This window comes from Heterocephalus glaber, unplaced genomic scaffold (assembly GCF_053883595.1).
Source record: "Heterocephalus glaber isolate CG9 unplaced genomic scaffold, H.glaber_assembly_v1.0 deba00001689, whole genome shotgun sequence".
Classification (NCBI taxonomy): Eukaryota; Metazoa; Chordata; class Mammalia; order Rodentia; family Bathyergidae; genus Heterocephalus; species Heterocephalus glaber.
This window is the reverse complement of record NW_028258414.1, coordinates 7,282,173-7,301,211: the sequence shown is the minus strand read 5'-3', so window position 1 is coordinate 7,301,211 and position 19,039 is coordinate 7,282,173. Positions and strand designations below refer to the sequence as shown.

Sequence of the window (19,039 nt, the reverse complement as noted above, 5' to 3'; positions counted from 1 at the left end):
CTAAAAAAAGACAAAAAAAAAATCAGTCAAACAGAAGAATAGGGCTGAACAATTCCGTACTAGAATGGAGAAGACGAGGAGGAGGAGGAGGAGGAGGAGGAGGAGGAGGAGGAGGAGGAGGAGGAGGAGGAGGAGGAGGAGGAGGAGGAGGAGGAGGAGGAGGAGGAGGAGGAGGAGGAGGAGGAGGAGGAGGAGGAGGAGGAGGAGGAGGAGGAGGAGGAGGAGGAGGAGGAGGAGGAGGAGGAGGAGGAAAAAAAAAAACTCTAGCAGCCATCTCATAATTTCTTCCATCATGTAAAACGATGTCAGATGATAGGAATACATTCAGATGCTTACAGTCTCATAACAGAAAACAACTGAATGTAATAAAACATTATGCATACTTAATACTTGAGGATCAAAGAAAAGGTTACAGGGTATGGATGGGGTAGGGTGCCAGGGGGAAGGATAACAAAGTCAAAAAAGGCTTTTTTTAAAGAGGTATTCTTAAATTCTGGAATCACAAGAAATAGCTAACAAAAAAAAGGTAGGAGGAGGATGGCAAAGAACAAATACAATTAAAATACTACCTCCATACAAGAAAGCCCTAGTTCCACTTATCACTCTAAACCCTGTTTTAAAATAGGGGTTAAGATAAAAGTTTATAAAGTGCACATCAAATACAAACGAGATAAGAGGAGGGCCAGGGATTTAGCTCAGTGGTGCCTCTGCCTGCGTCACAAGCGCAAGGTCCTGAGTTCAATACCCAGTACCCCCCAAAAAGAGAGAGAGAGAGAGAGAGAGAGAGAGAGAGAGAATGAGATAACAGGAAGATTGATCAATGGGAATTAACTTTGCTAAAAGCAAATGTAAAATATGGGTGTGGTAGACTGCCCCCCCAAATTGCCAGTTCTTCCTCTTCCTGAATGCCCCCACCTAGAATTCTCCCACCAAGAGATGGAATTTTTACTTCTTTACTTTAGTTGTTTTGGTCTTTGTAGTGCTGGGGATTGAACCCAGAGGGTCTCTTCATGTTAGACAAGTTCTCTACCACTGCGTTACATACGCAGCTCCCTTCTTGCCAGGGTCTCATTATGTAGCCCAGGGTGGCCTTGAGTTTGTTCCTCTGACCTAAGCTTCCCTACTCGTGGGATTACAGGCTGTAGCTTCATGCCCAGCATTCCTGACTTCTTGAATATGTGCTGGCTATGTGACTTGGTTGTGACAAAGTTGTGTGAGTTCTCTCGCTGATCTTCTAAAGGCCTTGAACACACTTCATAATTCCTGTTGGGGAAAGACCACCATAGTGATACCGCAGTTGCTGAATGTCTCCAAGTTCAAATTTTCCATTACTTGAACTGTAAATACTAGAAAAAATTTGCTTGGCTCTCCATAGTCGAAAAAACAATCTGACTTGGAAAAACCTGTATGGGGTGAGTGAGTCACACATTGCATCTTGATGCAGACACAAAGGGGTGATACTTCAGTATAAGCACCACTCTCACCCAGATAACACAGAGTCCTTGGATTAGAGTGTTAAAATATTCATCACTGTGGGTTTTTTTCCCCGCTTTGTGTGAAATATCACAATCATGGCTCCAAAGAAAGTTAGTGATACCAGCAGTAAAGCTAAGAGGAAAATTGAGATCCATGACAGAATTAAAGAAAAAAATCATTGTGAAATTTGTTAAAGTCCTTGGAAAAAATGAATTTATAAGTGTAATCACTTGCTTTGCTATTATTTATTATGGGAAAAATATGTTCACTTCTAGAATTTTTGGATGTTCAAATGGCAAATTTGGAATGAACTGAGTTCAACAACTGAGGTATGAGCCAGGGATTTAGCTCAGTGGTTTCGTCACCTGCCTTGCAAGTGCAAGGAGCTGAGTTCGATTCCTGGTACCGCCGCAAAAAAGAAAAGCAACTGAGGTATCACTGAATATGGATAGCCCTGATATACAGTAGATCCTTGACTTATGACTGGCCTGACATACAAACAACTTGGATTACAATGGGAATTTTAGTTTTAACTTACGAACAAAGTCTTGAGTTACGACACAAATGCTGGCTGCTTGTGCTTCCAGATGGTCTCAGATACAGATTTAACCCTTAAAGAGTTCTGGAAGGAACATTACAACATCCTTTCCGGTGCAGGGTTAATTGAGCAATCCTGGGCCAGAATCTCTCTAAGGACAATGAGATCTCCCTGTATACAGTAGAGACTTTGAGGGCTGTGTAGATGAGCCTGAGCCTTCAACTGATCAACTTGAGTTACAATCAGCCCTTGGGAGTGGACTGAGTTTGTAAGTCAAGGGTCCACTGTATATATAATCTGTTGCATAGACAAAGTGGCTTGGGTGTCAACCAGGGTAAGCCATGCTTGGCCCAGATAACCTGAACCAAGGAGTTAAAACAGCCTAAATTACTAATCCTCAGAATTAGAAGCTAAATAAACAGTGCTTGTTTTAAGCCAGTGTGAGGCAGGAAGGTAGGGCATGGCAAAGTTGGCTGGGGGAATAAGTGGGACCTATTAATTATAAGATCCCAGGACACATACCAAATAACTCCCAAGGCCCCATATATGGACTTCACAAAGGCTCCCACAAGATGTAGATGGCATAAAAAGACACAAATGCCATGGAGGGCTTGTTCCCATGCCTCTTCACGATAGCCTGCCCTGGGTTCTCCAGGGTGTACCTTTATTTTTGCTTTTAATTTTTCCTCTCTTTTGTTTGGCCCAAGTTCACTCAGCAGAGCCAGTTTCTCTTTTACCTTCCACCCTCACTTTTTCAAATAAACTTTACCACTGTTCTTGTTTGTTTTGTTCAAGACAAGAAGGACCTGGAAACTAAGAGGAAGCACCCCAAAAACCTGGTAACATTTACTTGGGTGAGGCATTTCTAAAAGGAGCTGCCTAATAACATTTAGGATACCCAGCCAGGGAAAAAGCTCTAGTTACCAGAAGACCAAGGTAAGGCCCTCAGGGCACGTTGTTTTTGGTACTGGGGATCGAACTCGGGACCTTGCGCTTGTGAGGCAGGTAGCAGAACCACTGAGCTAAATCCCCAGCCCAGGGTACAATTTTTTTTTTAACTCATTTGATCAGATCTATTGTTTAGCAATTGATGAGTATTTTCAATGCTTAATAATAATTGTATTCATTATATTTGTGATTGTTAACTTTCTCATGGAGAAAAAGAAAACTAAGCATAAAAATACCTGCTGGGGCTTCAACATGAATTTGGTTTTTACAGATACTTGGGCCGGTGTCTTCAAGGTGGCAGAGAGGCACCATCAAGTGACCAGTCACAGGTTGTGACCTTTGACCCACTGCTCAATCCACCTCAAGACCTGGTTTATGTTGTCCTCTCGCTCTTCAGGTGTATTGCTGGGCAGCTGATGCACAATATCTTCCTTGTATAACATGACCTCTTCATAAAGAACTTGAAAAATCTCACACTCGATATTGTCTCCTAGTTTCTTCTCATTATAAACCCTTATTTCAAGTCTTTTGTAGAGGCTCAACTCTGGGACACACTATCACAATTTCTTTGTTCCTCTCTTTGAGGTTTTTTTCCCCCTCCTTTCCCTCACTTTCCCCTAGGCTAAGAATCAGGGGTCTGTTCTCAAGGCACTAAGGAAGGGCTTCCTGGCCTCACCACATGGGGGATGGAAAAAAGAATTCACAGCTTTTGCTTTTCTTCCAGTTGGAATACTTTCTTTCTTGCTTGCACTTACTCTACTTCAGCACATTTGTTTGTTGCATTTTGCTACCCTTTTTGGAAATTAGCCTGGTCTCCGCTTATCCCAGTTTATAAATGGCCTTTCTCTCTCAGGTTTTTATTTTGGTTCAGAGCACTGCCATATTGTCTTGCCACATGGCTGGCTGCTATCTTGTCTTGTTACGTGACTATTATGTGGACTTGCATTGTCAGCTGCTATCTTTCCTTTTGCTTTTTTCGTTTTTTTTTAAATCAACTGGGCTTCAAAGCTAAGCCTCTAATTTTGAAGAACAGGGAAGAACATGTTTTCTTAAAAAAATTTTTTTTAGATTTTTTTTTAAATTGGCATTTTGGTAGCTTATTTTGAAGGTCGTTTTAAAAACAAAATTAAAGACAATCTGAGAAAAAAACTGCACAGAATACCCTCATTAAACAGTATGGCAATTAAATCAAAATAGAGGAAGTATGTTCTCTTCAGCAATTCCAGAAATAATTTCTTTTGTTCTGAAGATTCTTATATTTCCAAAAAGGAGTGAAAATGTGGCAATTAAAACTGTTTCTTACTCATATAAATCTACAATAGCAACCAAACTTTTCAGTTCTTCCCAATAAGTCAGTTTCAATCTTCAAACTGTGCCTTTTTTTTTTTTTTTAAGACAAGACTCTAGAAGGGCCGGGGATTTAGCTCAGTGGCACCGCACCTACCTTGCAAGCACAAGGTCCTGAGTTCGATCCCCAGTACGAAAAAAAAAAAAAGATAAGACCCTAGAAATTCAATGGGACTTGGTGGTTTTTCCTTTGCGGGCACAAGAAGTCCCCATAACAAGATAGACACAACTGTCTGATCCAGGAAAGCAAGAGCTGATAAAGACGGTACATCTATCTTCTGTTTTGATGACTTTTCTGTATTAATCTTCTTATTCTCTACTATCCTCTCAACATTGTCTGTTAGACTGTACTCACAGTGAGGATTCTCTGTACCCTGCATCTATCCCTCCAGCATCTGCTCTGGCTCCATGGCAGACCCTGAAAATCAGTCCCCTGGTACCAGTCTGCACCCAAGCTGTTTGTTCCTGAGTCCTACACCACACCACCAAATCTCAGCAATAACATAGGAACCTGTGTTTGTTTTTTTAAAACTTATTTTAACTGGCATAGTGTCTTCCTGCACAAAAAATTGTGTGTGGCCACTTTTAAGAACTTGTGCAGCTTTGGATCAGGTGAGGGTGTGACTAGAGGAGGAGATGAGTGGTGCCTGATGGTCCCAGAGGCCAAGCCCTGGTTGTGGGGCTTGTGGGGCCGGCCTGAGGAACCTTCTCATTCCCCTCCCCACTGTCTTGGCCTGGGTGACTGGGCCTGAACAATGGGCACACGGAGTGGCCAGACCAGAAGCACAGTGGCATGCAGCTGCAGACGTCTGAGAGGACAGGCCTCACCAGCATGGGTGGTCTGCTCAGGGCAAAACTGACGCATGGGCCCATGGCCCACGGTGACCCTTGTTCTTGGAGGGCAGTGGCCAGAGTACAAGCAGCAAGTCAAGCTGGCTGTAGCTGGCTTAGTTTTCTCTGAGTCCAAGGGACCACCTGAGGCTCTGAATTTCTTTCTTGTTAAACCTATACCTCACAGCCTGACCAGAACAGCAATGTTTAACAGCATTTAAAACCTAACTAAAGTGACTATGGGTATACAAAAGCAGAGCCATTCCCATTCTTAGTCTTTTCACTATTAGAGTATATGCAAGAGATGTTTTTTCCCATATGGTCTTAACTCTCCTTAAGTAAAGGACCATCAAGGGTTCAAAATGCAAGAAAAGAACCATCAAGGGGTTCAACTGGATGGCTAAGGAAACTTTGCTTGGGGAAAATTTCACCCTTTCTTCATGGAAGTTAAAGGACTAAGCAAGGCCAACAGGTGACTTGGCTCCCTTCTCCCTTATGAGTCAATGGGCCCCAACATGGAGACAAAAGCCCTCAGGGGGCTTTTCTTCTGTAGCTGATGATGCCAGGATCACTTGGACAGAGATGTCTGCCTACTCTGTGTTAGGGTCTCACAAGAGACGTTGTGGGAAACCTTTGGGTCTCTCCCTTCTACATGGCACACCATCTTAAGGAGTCAAGACCTAGTCATCTCCTCCTCTCTACAGGCTCCAAGAAGAGCCAATGGGAAACCTCTTGGAGCTAGGCAGCACACAAATTTCACCAACTTTGTCATTGGGCCATATCCTTGATGAGTGGGAAAGGTTGATCCTGACAATTTAAAACTGGAAGAACTTATCTACTATTGCTATACATTTTGGGTTCAATACAAACTAAAAAATGGCAAGAGATGGGTACAAGACGGTATTTAAACTATAATACTATTCTCTAGTTACAGTTTTTCTGCTTAAAATATTAAAAAATGGAATGAAATCTGTCATGCACAGGCTTTTGTGACTCCTTATCACAGGAAATGCTCAAAACCTAAGACAGTATCCTGTCTCGGAACCCTCTCTTGTCTCTCAGAGGGATATGGGTCTCTCTGATCTGTTTGATGATACTAGGAGGTCTCTTCTATCTCCTCCTTATAATGGCCAGGCCAATATATCAGGCCCTCTTTTCAGTTACAGTTACTTGTCCAGCAGTGCAAAGAATTAGTAGGCCAACTGTCAGAAAAACAAGGACTTGTACAAAAGGCTAGGAACTATGCAGAGGGACAATGTGCTTTAAAAACAAAGAGAGAAAAACGAACACCATAGGAAGGTTACTTCCCTTTCAAAAGAACTAAAATGGAAGTCCAGTACTAGTTGGGGGGACTAAGAGTAATATGCTACCTGCTCTTACTAGGAAGATAAAGAGGTGTGTTGAGTCTTTTGTAAATATACTAATCAAGAGAGTAGCAGATGATATGGTACCTCTGCCTCATTAATGAGGCTATCATTCCAATCCATCCTCTAGACACAGATCCATATACAATTCTCTCCCAAATTCCAGAGGACACTAACTGGTTCTCAATCTTAGATTTAAAAGATGGATCTTTTTCCCATCCACCTACATCCAGACTCTCAATTTGTTGTACCTTGAAATGAGATGATATTCTAGTTTGCAACCCCAGATACTGGGGACAAGCTACAAAAACTTCAAATGAAGCCACAGATACCTATGGCCCAATTGCTGCACATGGCATTTTCTGTGTTCAACAACTGGGATCCAGAGGAGAGACAAAAGAGAAAGGCTAAGATTATAGCTGTTCCAATTGGTAATGCTTTAACTCATCCAAATTGTCTAAGGAAAAACCCACGGAGAACCAAGGTTTCTATTTCAAGTGTAAAAAAAGTCTGGCACAAGATTGCAACAAGCCTCTGTCTGGACTCTGCTCCATATATGAGGCAGCTAATGTGTCTGACTCGTGGCACTACAGATTTGACTGTCCTCCCTCCTAAAGAGAGATTAGGGCAGCCAAAACCCTCATTTCCTGCTCTGATGACTGCAGAGGCCCAGGAGAACCTGCAATGCCCTGTCCACAGACATTGTCATCTCATCTAAGGAACCCTGGGTAACCCTGGATGTCATGGGTAAGTCAATTCAATTATTTCATTCTGGTTTGTTTAACTAATCTAGACAGCATGTTTCATAATTAGATAATTCATAATTCATCTACTTCATTCTGTTTGACTTCTGAAAAACCTCCTCTGGATCTATAGTCATAGTTGGGGTCAAGGGGACCCCTAATCAAAGAGTCTTTACTCCTCCTCTGCCCAGACATTAGCCACCCTTATAAACAACACATTGGTGACCTGCCCTTCCAAGACCCTGAGGAAGTGTGGTTCATGATGGAAGTAGCTTTGTCTAAGGTTATTCAGTTGTCAGTTCACAACAGGTTACTGAAGCTAAACCTCTTCCTCCAGGAACCTCTGCTCAAAAAGCAGAGGTGGGCCAGGGATTTAGTTCAGTGGTGCTGCCGCCTGCCTCATAAGCACAAGGACCAGAGTTCGATCTCCAATACGGGAAAAAAAAAAAAAAAAAAAAAAAAAGCAGAGCTAATAGCTTTCTTGGGCACTGATAGGAAAAAGGCAGAAACTCCAAATATGCCTTTCTGGTGCTTCACATCATGCAGCCATCTGGAAAGAGACTTACTGACTAATAAACAATCATCTATAAAGCACAGGCAGGAAATTCTACAACTTCTAGAAGCAGTCTATCTTCCCAAGCAGGTTGCAGTCATGCCCTGTAAAGGGCACCAAAGAAACATGCCTGAAGTTTCTTTGGGAAATCAAAAGGCTGATAGGGAAGCAAAAGGGACAGATGCTAACCTTATTCCCAGTTCCTGAGGAAACAAACTAGTCCTTCCTTGAGGGACATAGTACAAGGCTATAAAATATTTCATGATTCCTTCCATATGAGAAGAGATGCTACATTGGAAATGGGCACTCAAGTTTTCACAGGACTAGGACTAGAGGCAACCGTCCAACAAGTCTGCAAAGCTTGTGGAGTGTAGACACTCTGTGCCTACATCAACCTGGGTAACCTCAAACCACCTCCTTTATTAGAATCTGTATAGAGGAGAGGCCTATACCCTGGCGAGGACTGGCAATTAGATTTTACCCATACGCCACCATGTGGGGGTTTTAAACAGATGTTGGTCCTAATTGACATGTTTTTCTTTTTTCTAATTGACATCTTTACAGGCAGGACTGAAGCCTTTCCTATTCGTTCAGAAAAGACTCACTCCAAAGTAACAATGGACCTTCTTTTACCACCCAAATGAGTCACAGAGTGGCAAAGGCTTTAGGTATAAAGTACCACCTCTATTCCACTTGGCAGCCTCAACCTTCTGCAAAAGTAGAGCATGCCAATCAGACCCTAAAATGAGTTCTGGCAAAAACTTTGCCAAGAGATGTCTGAGTACTGGCCCTAATTGCTGCCAATAGCACTTATGAGAGTTTGTAACAGGCCCAAACCTGGGCTAAGTTTGAGTCCATTTGAGATGTTATATGGGAGCCCCTTTCTTCTGCAGCATAGTAATCTTGGGAAGTATGGGATTTGAAGAAGGCACAAGGAAGTTGCCAAGGACTAGATATGTTTCTTTGTTGTTTTTTTTTCCTTCTTTAAAGTGGTGACAAAGTGTATTTGAAAAAGTAAAAGTGGAAAGTGAGGGAGAAACTGGCTCTGCAGAGCAAGACCAGGCTAAGTAAAACAGGAAAAGCAAGATGAAAGTACACCTTGAAAAAAAACCAAGGGTACCAGGCAGGGGATTTAGCTCAGTGGCACCGTGCCTGCCTCTCAAGCACAAGGCCTTGTTGAGTTCGATCCCTGGTACAAAACAAAACCAAAACCAAAAAGAAACAAACAAACAAACAAACAAACCTAACAACAAAAAAAATACCCTGTAGGATGCAGGCTGGGCTATGGAGGAAAACCAGATAGCATAGAAGCGTTTCTTGAGTTGAGTGCTTGTTACAAGAGTATTTAAATAATGAAACTTCCCTGGGCCTGGTGGCACACACCTGCAATCCCAGGACTTGGGAGGCTGAGGTAGGAGGATTGCCATGAGTTTGAAGCTAGCCTGAGCTACATAGTGAGTTCAACTCTAGTCTGAACTACACAGTGAAACCTTGTCTCAAAAACATTAAAATAAAACTGTGCATATTCATTGAGCTATAAACTTTATGACATATTAAAAAGGGAATTATATATATCACTGTATTTTGATTAACATCTCTACTGATCTTTCAGCTCAAAAATTCTTAGTCTAGGGGCCAGGGATTTAGCTCAGTGGTTCCACCGCCTGCCTCACAAGCGCAAGGTCCCAAGTTTGATCCCCAGTAAAAAAAAAAATTCTTAGTCTAATGCACAGCTATATGTGTGTACTGTTGTGATTTTTTTAAACTGCTAACCCACCCCAGTTCCTAGGGCAAACACAGCCACTTATCAAATCAAAACTATTTAGGAAACAAAAAACCTGAAAAACAGGAACCCGAATAGTTTAAGAGCAGGTGCATATGACATCCTAGCTTTCACTGGAATCAGACTCCTTCCCCTACTTACTACTTACCTCTAACTTATCTCCCTGAAGCAGATACCTGATAGATGTGGGGTGGGGATTTGGTTTCAGACAACTCATTAATACCCAATCAAAACTACTTTCTTGGGCTGGGGATTTAGCTCAGTGGTTCTGCCCCCTGCCTCACAAGAACAAGGTCTTGTGTTTGATCCCCCATACCAAAAAAAAAAAAAAAAAAAAAAAAAAAAAAAAGGAGCAATCCAAAATGCAAAATAATCTAGCTAGAATTCAGAGGCAGATGGCCAGAAAGACTGAGGAAACAAAAGAGAACAGTGATCAGAAAAGCAGCATACTCTGCTAGAAAAATTAGCATGCTCTCCTACAACAGGGGTCTCCTGGCTGGGTACTCTCTTGGGAAAATCCCAGGGGCCAAATTCAAAAGAACCAACTTCATTTGCACATTTCACATGCACATCCCCAGGCAATATTTGGAACTTTATTATCACCATTCCAAAGGTTATCATTTATTGAGTTTTTCCTCTTTATTCTCTCAAACACTACAACATTTTAGGATGAAAAATGTGAGACAGCACTGAAAAGAACTGTTTAAAATACCAATATAGTAGAAAACTCAGATGTTGCCATCTACGATGGAGCCAATGGCATGTTTTTTTTAATGCTACTGCTTTCCTAGCGAAAAAAGCAAGCCAATAATGACAAACTTGTGAGGCTTACATAGGCCCCAATCTCTCCCTCAGTCCCTCTCTCTGTGTTTCGATTTTACTTTTGGTTGTTTTTTTTTTTTTTTTTTTGAGACAAGTTCTTGCTACGTAGTTCAGAGTGGCCTCAAACTCGTGGTGATCCTCCTGCCTCGGCCTCCCCAGTGCTGGGACTACAGTCCTGCACCACCATGCCCAGCCTCTCTTTGTGTTTTGAGGATGAACAGGAATAGAAAACAATTTCTCTATTAAAAGTACCAACACAGGGGCTGGGGATTTACCTCAGTGGTTTTGCCACCTGGTGCGCAAGCACAAGGACCTGAGTTCAATCCCTGGTACCAAAAAAAAAAAAAAAGTACCAACACAAGACCTTACCTTTGAGTAAATGAAGAGATACACCAGGTTCTTAGGTGTAAGGCAATAGTACGTAATGATAATGTAATATTTTACTACAGCATTAGAAAGACCACCTATCTTTCAAATTAAATCTATACAATCCATATAATTTGAAACACTAGTTCAATTAGATTATGGGAAGAATATAACGTAAGACTTTGAAAGCTAGTCTACAAAGGAATAAGAAGAAAACTGCCCTGCTGTACAGCCTAACTCCTGTATTACACAGAATTAAAAGAGCTTTACATATGTTAAACCTTTTTTTTTTTTTTTTTTGGTACTGGGGATTGAACTTAGGACCTTGTGCTTGCGAGGCAGATGCTGGAACCACTGAGCTAAATCCCTGGCCCTGTTAATGTATTTTTATCTTCACAATAACCCTTAAATGCATGTAATATTATAATCTTCATTTTACAGGTGAGACTGAGGTGTAGAGAATTTAAACAACTTGCCCCAGGTCATCTAGATGGTAAATGCTGGCATTTACTAGCACTCAACCAGGCAGCCTAATCCCTAAGTTAAGCCCTTAACTATAGTACTATGTCTCCTCTGAGCCATTACAACATTTCATAAGGCTACAACAGATCATTAAAAAGCCTGATATGATAAAAAAGTATGATATGATGATGTGAGCAGACTGACCAAAATGGCCAGAAACTCAAACATAAAGTTTAAAATTTGATAAAGATGGACTCTCAAATCAAGAAAAATGTATGAAAAAGATTCAGTAAATAATGAGGGGTACAACTGACTCTCCAGCTGAGGTTAAAAAATGAGATTCCAGGGCTGGGGATTTAGCTCAGTGGTTCTGGCGCCGGCCTTGCAAGCACAAGGTCCCGAGTTCAATTCCCGGTACCCAAAAAACCAAAAAACAAAAAATGAGATTCCAGGCCTGGGGATTTAGCTCAGTGGTTTTGCTGCCTGCTGTGCAAATGCAAGGACCTGAGTTTGATCTCCAGTACCAAAAAAAAAAAAGAGAGCGATTCCTGGGCCAGGCATGTGGCTCAGTGGCGCTCTGCCTGCCTTGCAAGTGCAAGGTTTTGAGTTCCATCCCCGGTACCGAAAAAAAAAAAAAAAAAAAAAGAATTTTTCTTGGGTATGGTAGTGCACACCTATAATTCCACACTCTTGGAGGCTGGGGCAGGGGGATCATAAGTTTGCACCAAAGCTGAGCAAATGAGCGACTCAGCAAGATTCAAGTCAACAGTAAAAAATAACAAACAGAAAATGAGCAAACAACATTCAGAGGCATATACAGGTAACAAGCACATGCAACACCTTAGATGCTGTTGTTAATCATAAGAAAAGGGTGAGTTAAAACTACAATGAAGGGCCACGGATTCAGCTTAGTGGTTCCGCCGCCTGCCTTGCAAGCACAAGGATCCAGGTTCGATCCCCGGTACCACCAAAAAAACCACAACAACCCACAATGAAGTAGCATCACACCCCTATTAGAATGACAAAAATAAAAAGTAATACTAAATACTGGCAAGGATGCAAAAAAACTGGATCTTGCATGCATGCACAGATGGCGGGAATGAATATAAGATGGTAGAGCTTCTCTGGAAAATAATTTAGCAGTAATTTCTGGTTTTTTTGTTTTGATTGCAGTACTAGATACTGAACTAAGGGCCTTGGCCTAGGGGTACATTCACACTTGCCATCCCCCCTTTCTGAACAAAGTCTCATAAAGTCGCTAAGTTGCCCAGGCAGGGCTCAATCATGATTCTCCTGCCTCAACCTCACGGTGTGCTTGGAGTAAGGTGTGGGTCACTGCACTTAGCTCATTCTGGCAGTTTCTTAAAAAAAACTAAACATACAATTACTATATGATCTAGCAACTGTACTCCTGGGCATTTTCTCCAGACAAATGAAAACTTATTTTCACAAAAGAACCTGTATATGAATGTACACAGACATTTTTTTCATAACAGCCAAACCTGGAAGTAGCACAGATGTCATTCAGGTGAATGGATGGACAAATAGAATACTGCTCAGAATGTACTACTGGTGTACACAACAGCTTGGCATGTAATTATGTATATACTGATTTAAAAGACCGAAAGGTTATATACTGTATAATTCTACTTATATAAGTTTTTTATACTGGGGATTGAATCTGGGGCCTGTCATGTTCTGACAAGCACTCTGCCACTGAGTTGCACCCCAGGTCTATAAAAATTTCTTATTTAAAAAATTTTGAGCACTGGTGATTTAGCTTAGTGGTTCTGCCGCCTGCCTCGCAACCGCAAGGTCCCGGATTTGATCCCCAGTACCAAAAAATAAATAACAAAATAAAAAATTATGAATCAGTGCCTGACTAAATTGCCCAGGCTGGCTCTTACTTGTAATCCTCCTGCTTCAGTCTCCCAAATCACTGGGATATGTGTCTGGCTCTTATATAACATTTTGAATATGACAAAAGTTTAGAAACAGAGAGCAAATTAGCAGTAGCCAGGGATTAGAAATGGGGTAGGGCTGTGTGTGTGTAGGGGTACACAGCAGGGTGGGTAAGGTATAAAAGGTCATACCCAGGATCACTGCGGTAATGGAGCTGTTCAGAATCAGGACAAGGGTGATAAACAGACAAACCTACAAATGTCAGGGCCAGGATGTAGCTCAGAGGCACTGGGCTTGCCTGGCAAGTGCAAGGTCTGAGTTCAATTCCTGGTACCAAAAACAACCCCTACACAGGACACACACGTGTGTACACACACACACACACACACACACACACACGTGCTCTCTTAAAAAGGCAATTCATATATATAAGATTGGATGATTTTTATCAATGTCAATATCCTGGTTTTTATATTTACTAGTTTTGCAAATTGTTACTATTTAGGGAAACTGGGTTAAGTATAAAAGGAATCTCTTTTCCTCTCTTCTTCCATCTCCCCCACCCCATTTGTCTCCTTCTCTGTCCCTCTCTGTCTCTCTGCCGGTCTCTGTGTTTCTCTCTCTCTCCTGGCAATTGAAACCAGGATCACACTGAGCTACATCTCTGTCCACCCCTTTTTATATTTTTGTTTTTTGAGACAGTCTTGCTGTGTAGTTCAGGCTGAACTTGAACTGGCTACAGCCCAGGCTGGCCTCAAACTTGTGGCATTCTTCCTGTCTAAGCCTCTCAAGTGCAGGTATTACAGATGTGTATCACCATGCTTAGCTATGCCACCATGCCTGCCCCCACCCCCAAGGTCTTGTCAAATCACTAAATTGCTAAGGGTGGACTCAAATCTCAGATCTTCTTGCTTCAGCCTCCCAGTGCTCGAACTACCAGCATGCAACATCACACCTGGCTATTTTTTTTAAAAATAACATTAAAATAATATTTTATAAAATTAAAAAACAAAATAATATTTTGTTTTTAAAAAGACAACTTCAATTGGCCCTACAGTTATCTCAATACAATTGTCTATTAAAAACAAATAAGAGGGCCGGGGATTTAGCTCAGTGGTTTCGCCGCCTGCTGCGCAAGCGCAAGGACCTGAGTTCGATCCCCGGTACCAAAAAAAACAAAAAACAAAAAAAAAGAAAAATCACAGATAAGAAATCAGCTGTAATAGAGTAGACAAAATCACACATAAACTATTAAAAAGGATTTTAAAAGACAAATCCATAAAACAAGTAAGGACAGTAGAGTGGAGACAACTAATACTTTAGAACCTGGCAAGCAAACGAAGGAATGGTAACTGACTATGTCCACATACAAGGCTGTAAACCTGCAACAGAGAAAACCTCAAACCATAGCAACCCATACCACACACCCTTCTCCCAAAAGCTCAAGAACTGGCAGCACCAGTTAATTCAAGCTCAGGAACTTACGATTTAGTTTGAATAATACAGACTGAAGGCTTGTTACTTCCTTCATTCCTTTTCTTACTCAGACATACTCCTCCACTCAGGAGGTTAGGGGCTTTGTGCTCTGGAGAGGCACCAGGGAGGATATGGGCTATGGTGCTTCAGGCAGAGTGGAGGACACGAGTACTATTCCTAAAACAAGGGGATTAAATGTGGAAACAAGGACCCGAGTTTGATCCCCGGTACCCAAAAAAAAAAAAAAAAAAAGTGGAAGGAAGCAGACTGGCTGCTGACTTGAAGGCTGAGCCTGTGGACCTCTTTTTCTCATTTGGCTCAAAGGAAACTGCAGTCTTCAGTCTCCAGGAGCACTGGAAAAAGCTTTTCTAAGAATCTGGACAGCTCAGGAAGAAATCTGAAGATACTGACATCTGGGCTTCCCCTATTTAACAGCCATCTCTTTGCGAAGCTCCCATAAACACGTGCTGCAAATGTACTCAGAGCTGCCTGATGTATCTTTCAGTGCTCTATCTTAAAAATTTAAAACATGTGCAGACTCCAGACATCTGAGGAAAGCCTTTAACATGAAAGAGATCACACCAGCATTTCATAAATGAATCAACTAAGGCTCATACCTGCTAAAAATGAGATTGTTATTCACGACAGTGCATAGTTCATTCATATGTTTAATTAATATTTATTGAGCCAGGTAATATAACAGGTGCTTCAGAAATAAAGATCCGAAAACAAAATAAATCTCTGCCAGGTGGACTCAGACAATAAACAATAAACATATTAAAGCACATATATAGTAAATTAGAAAGAGGTTAGTGCTTTGAGAAAAAATGGGGCACGATAAAGGAGTAAGAGTGCAGAGGCAACTGCAATTTTACAAAGGGTGGTATTTGAGAAAGATTTAGAGAGATGAGGGAGTTGACAGATGCTACCAATTTGAGAAAAGAGAATTTTAGTAGCCAGAACCCTCAGTATACGAACCCTAAGGCAAGAGTATCTGGTTCATGAAACAGGGAAGTCCAGCAGGGCTGGAGAGGAGTGAGAAGGGCAAGCAGGAAGTGGAACAGATTACTCAGAGCTTTCCAGGCTGCTGGCTTTTTCTCTGAATGAACTGAAGAGACAGAGGAGGGTTCTGAACAGAGAGAAACACAGGGCGGATTTAAAAGAATCAGCCAGAGGGCCGAGGATTTAGCTCAGTGGTTCCGGTGCCTGCCTTGCAAGTGCAAGGTCCCGAGTTCGATCCCCAGCACCAAAAAAAAAAAAAAGAATCAGCCAGAGAGCTGAGTAGAGGAGACTGTGTCAGAGCAAGGGATCCAGCGTAGAAAGAGAGGGAATGAGACCTTGGAAATAAAATCCACTTTGCATTTGTGGGGTCTTTTCAGTGCATTCAAGTTTATCATTTCATCTTATACTCAACAATCCTCTTGGCAGTTCACAGGGTCACAGAGAGCTGCCATTTGTTTACCAAACAGATGGCCAAAATTAGGGGTTGGGTCTAGAATATTCTCTCTCAGTACACTATATAAAGCTACAAACTATACAGGGAGTGAGGGTGACATCATAGCCACAATATCACAACATATTAAATAATCTAACTAATTCAGACCTTTGAGTCATGGAAATGACTCATTTCTGCATGATCTAATTCTATGATTTCACAGCAAAGCCAAGACTACTAAATTCGGCCCACATATGTCAAGTGGAGTGATAAACATTAACAAACCAAGGAAAAGAATCAAGAATTCTGAGGCAAATGGAATACTGTGATTTTGACCCCCAAGATACTATGTGAACAGGTCTCTTCCCCTCCTCTGTCTTTTCCACCCAAGGTCTTTCTCAGATTAGAAACGAGTGATAAACAACGAATTCTCATGGGATGGCTGTTGATAATGTCTCTCCAGGGGTGTGTGTACTTTAATAGGAAACGCAAAATCTTCAAATCCCAAAGGAATTACAGTCAAGTTAGCAGAGAATATTATTCTGAAAGAGACCTCCTAGCATTTCCTCAAATCATGCTAAATAAATTCAAATTGAAAAGCTGTTTATTGATGACCTACCATACCCTCAAATACAAAGATATGGTTCTTGCCCTTAAGATGCTAATCCTAGTATAAGAAGATCACACAGAAAATACTTATTTTTGTTTACTGAATGCCTGCTATATACTAGTCAGTGAGCTAACCGCTTTTCCATTTTCTTTCCTTTTCTCCTCCCTCTTCTCTTCCTTTGAGACAGGGTTTCATTATGTTGCCCATGTTGGGCTTGATCTCCTGGGTGTAAGCAATGTTCCTGCCTCAACCTCTGGAGTACCTGGGACTACAGGGACATGCTCCTGTGCCTGTCCTGAGCTAACTGCTTTTCATCAGCAAAATGTATCGAGTATTGGGCTGGGGATTTAGCTCAGTGGTTCTGCCACCTGCCTTGCAACCACAAGGTCCCGAGTTCGATCCCTAGTTCCAAAAAAAAATGTATTGAGTATGATATTTACTCCAGCGCTTAGCAAATAATATACGTTCGATATACTGCAGCCATTATTACTAAAATTATTGCCTTCACAACTGCATTTAATCTTCACTTCTACTGTGAAGTAATTTAGAGACTCTGTCTCAAAATAAAATAAAAAGGGCTGGGGATGTAGTTCAAGGCTCCCTGGGTTTAATCCCCAGCACCACACATATAAACCTACATCCACATGCATGCATGAATACAAATCCCCACCCACCCATACATTTATTGTCAAATGCTTTTCAACAAGGATAAAAAGACCATCAAATGGGGAAAGAACAGTCCTTTTGACAAATGGTACTTGGAAAACAGGATATCCATGTGTAATGAATGACAACTGGACTCCTTACTTCATACCATATACTATAAAAATTAACTCAAAATAATCAAAGATCTAAATTTGAGAGTGCTAAAACCTAAAACTCAGAAGAAAGCACAGGCATAAATCTTTATGACTTTAGAAAGATTTGAGAAGTGGATTTCATCAAAATTAAAACCTTGTGCTTCAAAGAACACCAACAACAAAGTGAAAAAAACTAGGGATGGTGGTGCACACCTGTAATCCCAGCACTCTGGCAAAATGAGGCAGGGGAATCACAAGGTTAAGCCCAGCCTGTGCAACTTGCCACTTAGTGAAAACTTTTCTTAAAAAATAAAAGAACAGCTGGTGATGTCATTCAAGAGTGAAGGCACTGGGTTCAACCTCCAGTGACACCAAAAAGATGAAAAGCCGATCCATAGAAATGGGAGAAAATAGGGCCAGGGATTTAGCTCAGTGGTTCCACCGCCTGCCTCACAAGAGCAAGGTCCCAAGTACGATCCTGGTACCAAAAAAAAAAAAAAAGAAAAGAAAAACAAATGGGAGAAAATATCTTCCAATCACATAGCTGATGAGACTAGTATCAAGAATACATACTTTTAAAAACTGAAAAACACAACCTAGTTAAAATATAGACAAATAGCTGGGTGTGATGGCACATGACTGTAATCTCAGCACTTAGGAGGCTGAGGCAGGAGGATCACTGTGAGTTTGAGGCCAATCTGGACTACATAATAAGTTCAAGGCCAGCCTGAACTGCATAGAGACCTTGTCCTCAAAAAAAGAAGGGCAGGTCCGGGGATTTAGCTCAGTGGTTTTGTTGCCTGCTGTGCAAGCGCAAGGACCCGAGTTCAATCCTTGGTACCAAAAAAAAAAAAAGAAGGGCAATGGAATGATAATATTTCCAATGATATACAGATGGTCAATAAGCACAGGAAAAGATGCTTAGAATCATTAGTCATTAGGGAAATGAAAATCCAAACTACAATGAGATTCACACTCAATAGGGTGACTACTACAGGAAAAACAGTAACAAGTGTGGCTGAGAATGTGGAGAAAGTAGAGTCTTTGTATACTGCAGATGGGAATGTAAAACAGTTTGGCAGCTATTCAAAGTTGTTTTTGTTTTTGACTGAGGGATTGAACCCAGGGCCTCACGCATGCTAAGCTACTACTAAGCTACCCTCCCAACATTAGTTCCTCTAAAAGTTAAACAGATTTATGGTATAACCTAGCAATTCCACTCCTAGGTATATATCCAAAACAACTGAAGATAAATATATGTGTGTGTATATATGTATCTCCACACAAAAACTTATACATGACTATTCTTATAGCCAAATTTGGAAACTACCCAAGTGCTCATCAACTAATAGAGATAAACAAACATGGTATATCCATATAATGGAATATTACTAAGCCATAAAAAATAATGAAGTCAGGCCAGGGATTTAGCTCAGTGGCACCACACCTGCCATGCTAGCACAAGGTCCTAAATTCAATCCGAGGACCAGTACCCAAAAAAAATAAAAATAAAAAATTAACGAAGTCATTAATACATGCTGCACGGATGAATACTGAAAATACTTTGCTGTTGGGTGTGGTGG

The 19,039-nt window shown here is 41.3% G+C and overlaps 1 protein-coding gene and 1 pseudogene across 4 annotated transcripts in view; both read right to left on the bottom strand.

Moving 5' to 3' along the window:
• Znf609 (zinc finger protein 609) overlaps positions 1 to 19,039 on the bottom strand; it is a 205,607-nt gene that overhangs the window by 133,281 nt on the left and 53,287 nt on the right. The gene's annotated exons all lie outside the window — the stretch shown is intronic.
• LOC110344100 (protein dpy-30 homolog pseudogene) overlaps positions 216 to 19,039 on the bottom strand; it is a 45,408-nt pseudogene continuing 26,584 nt past the window's right edge. The window contains exon 2 of the transcript XR_015446502.1: positions 216 to 19,039. This exon is cut by the window's right edge and continues 20,795 nt beyond it. The product of XR_015446502.1 is annotated as a protein dpy-30 homolog pseudogene (transcript).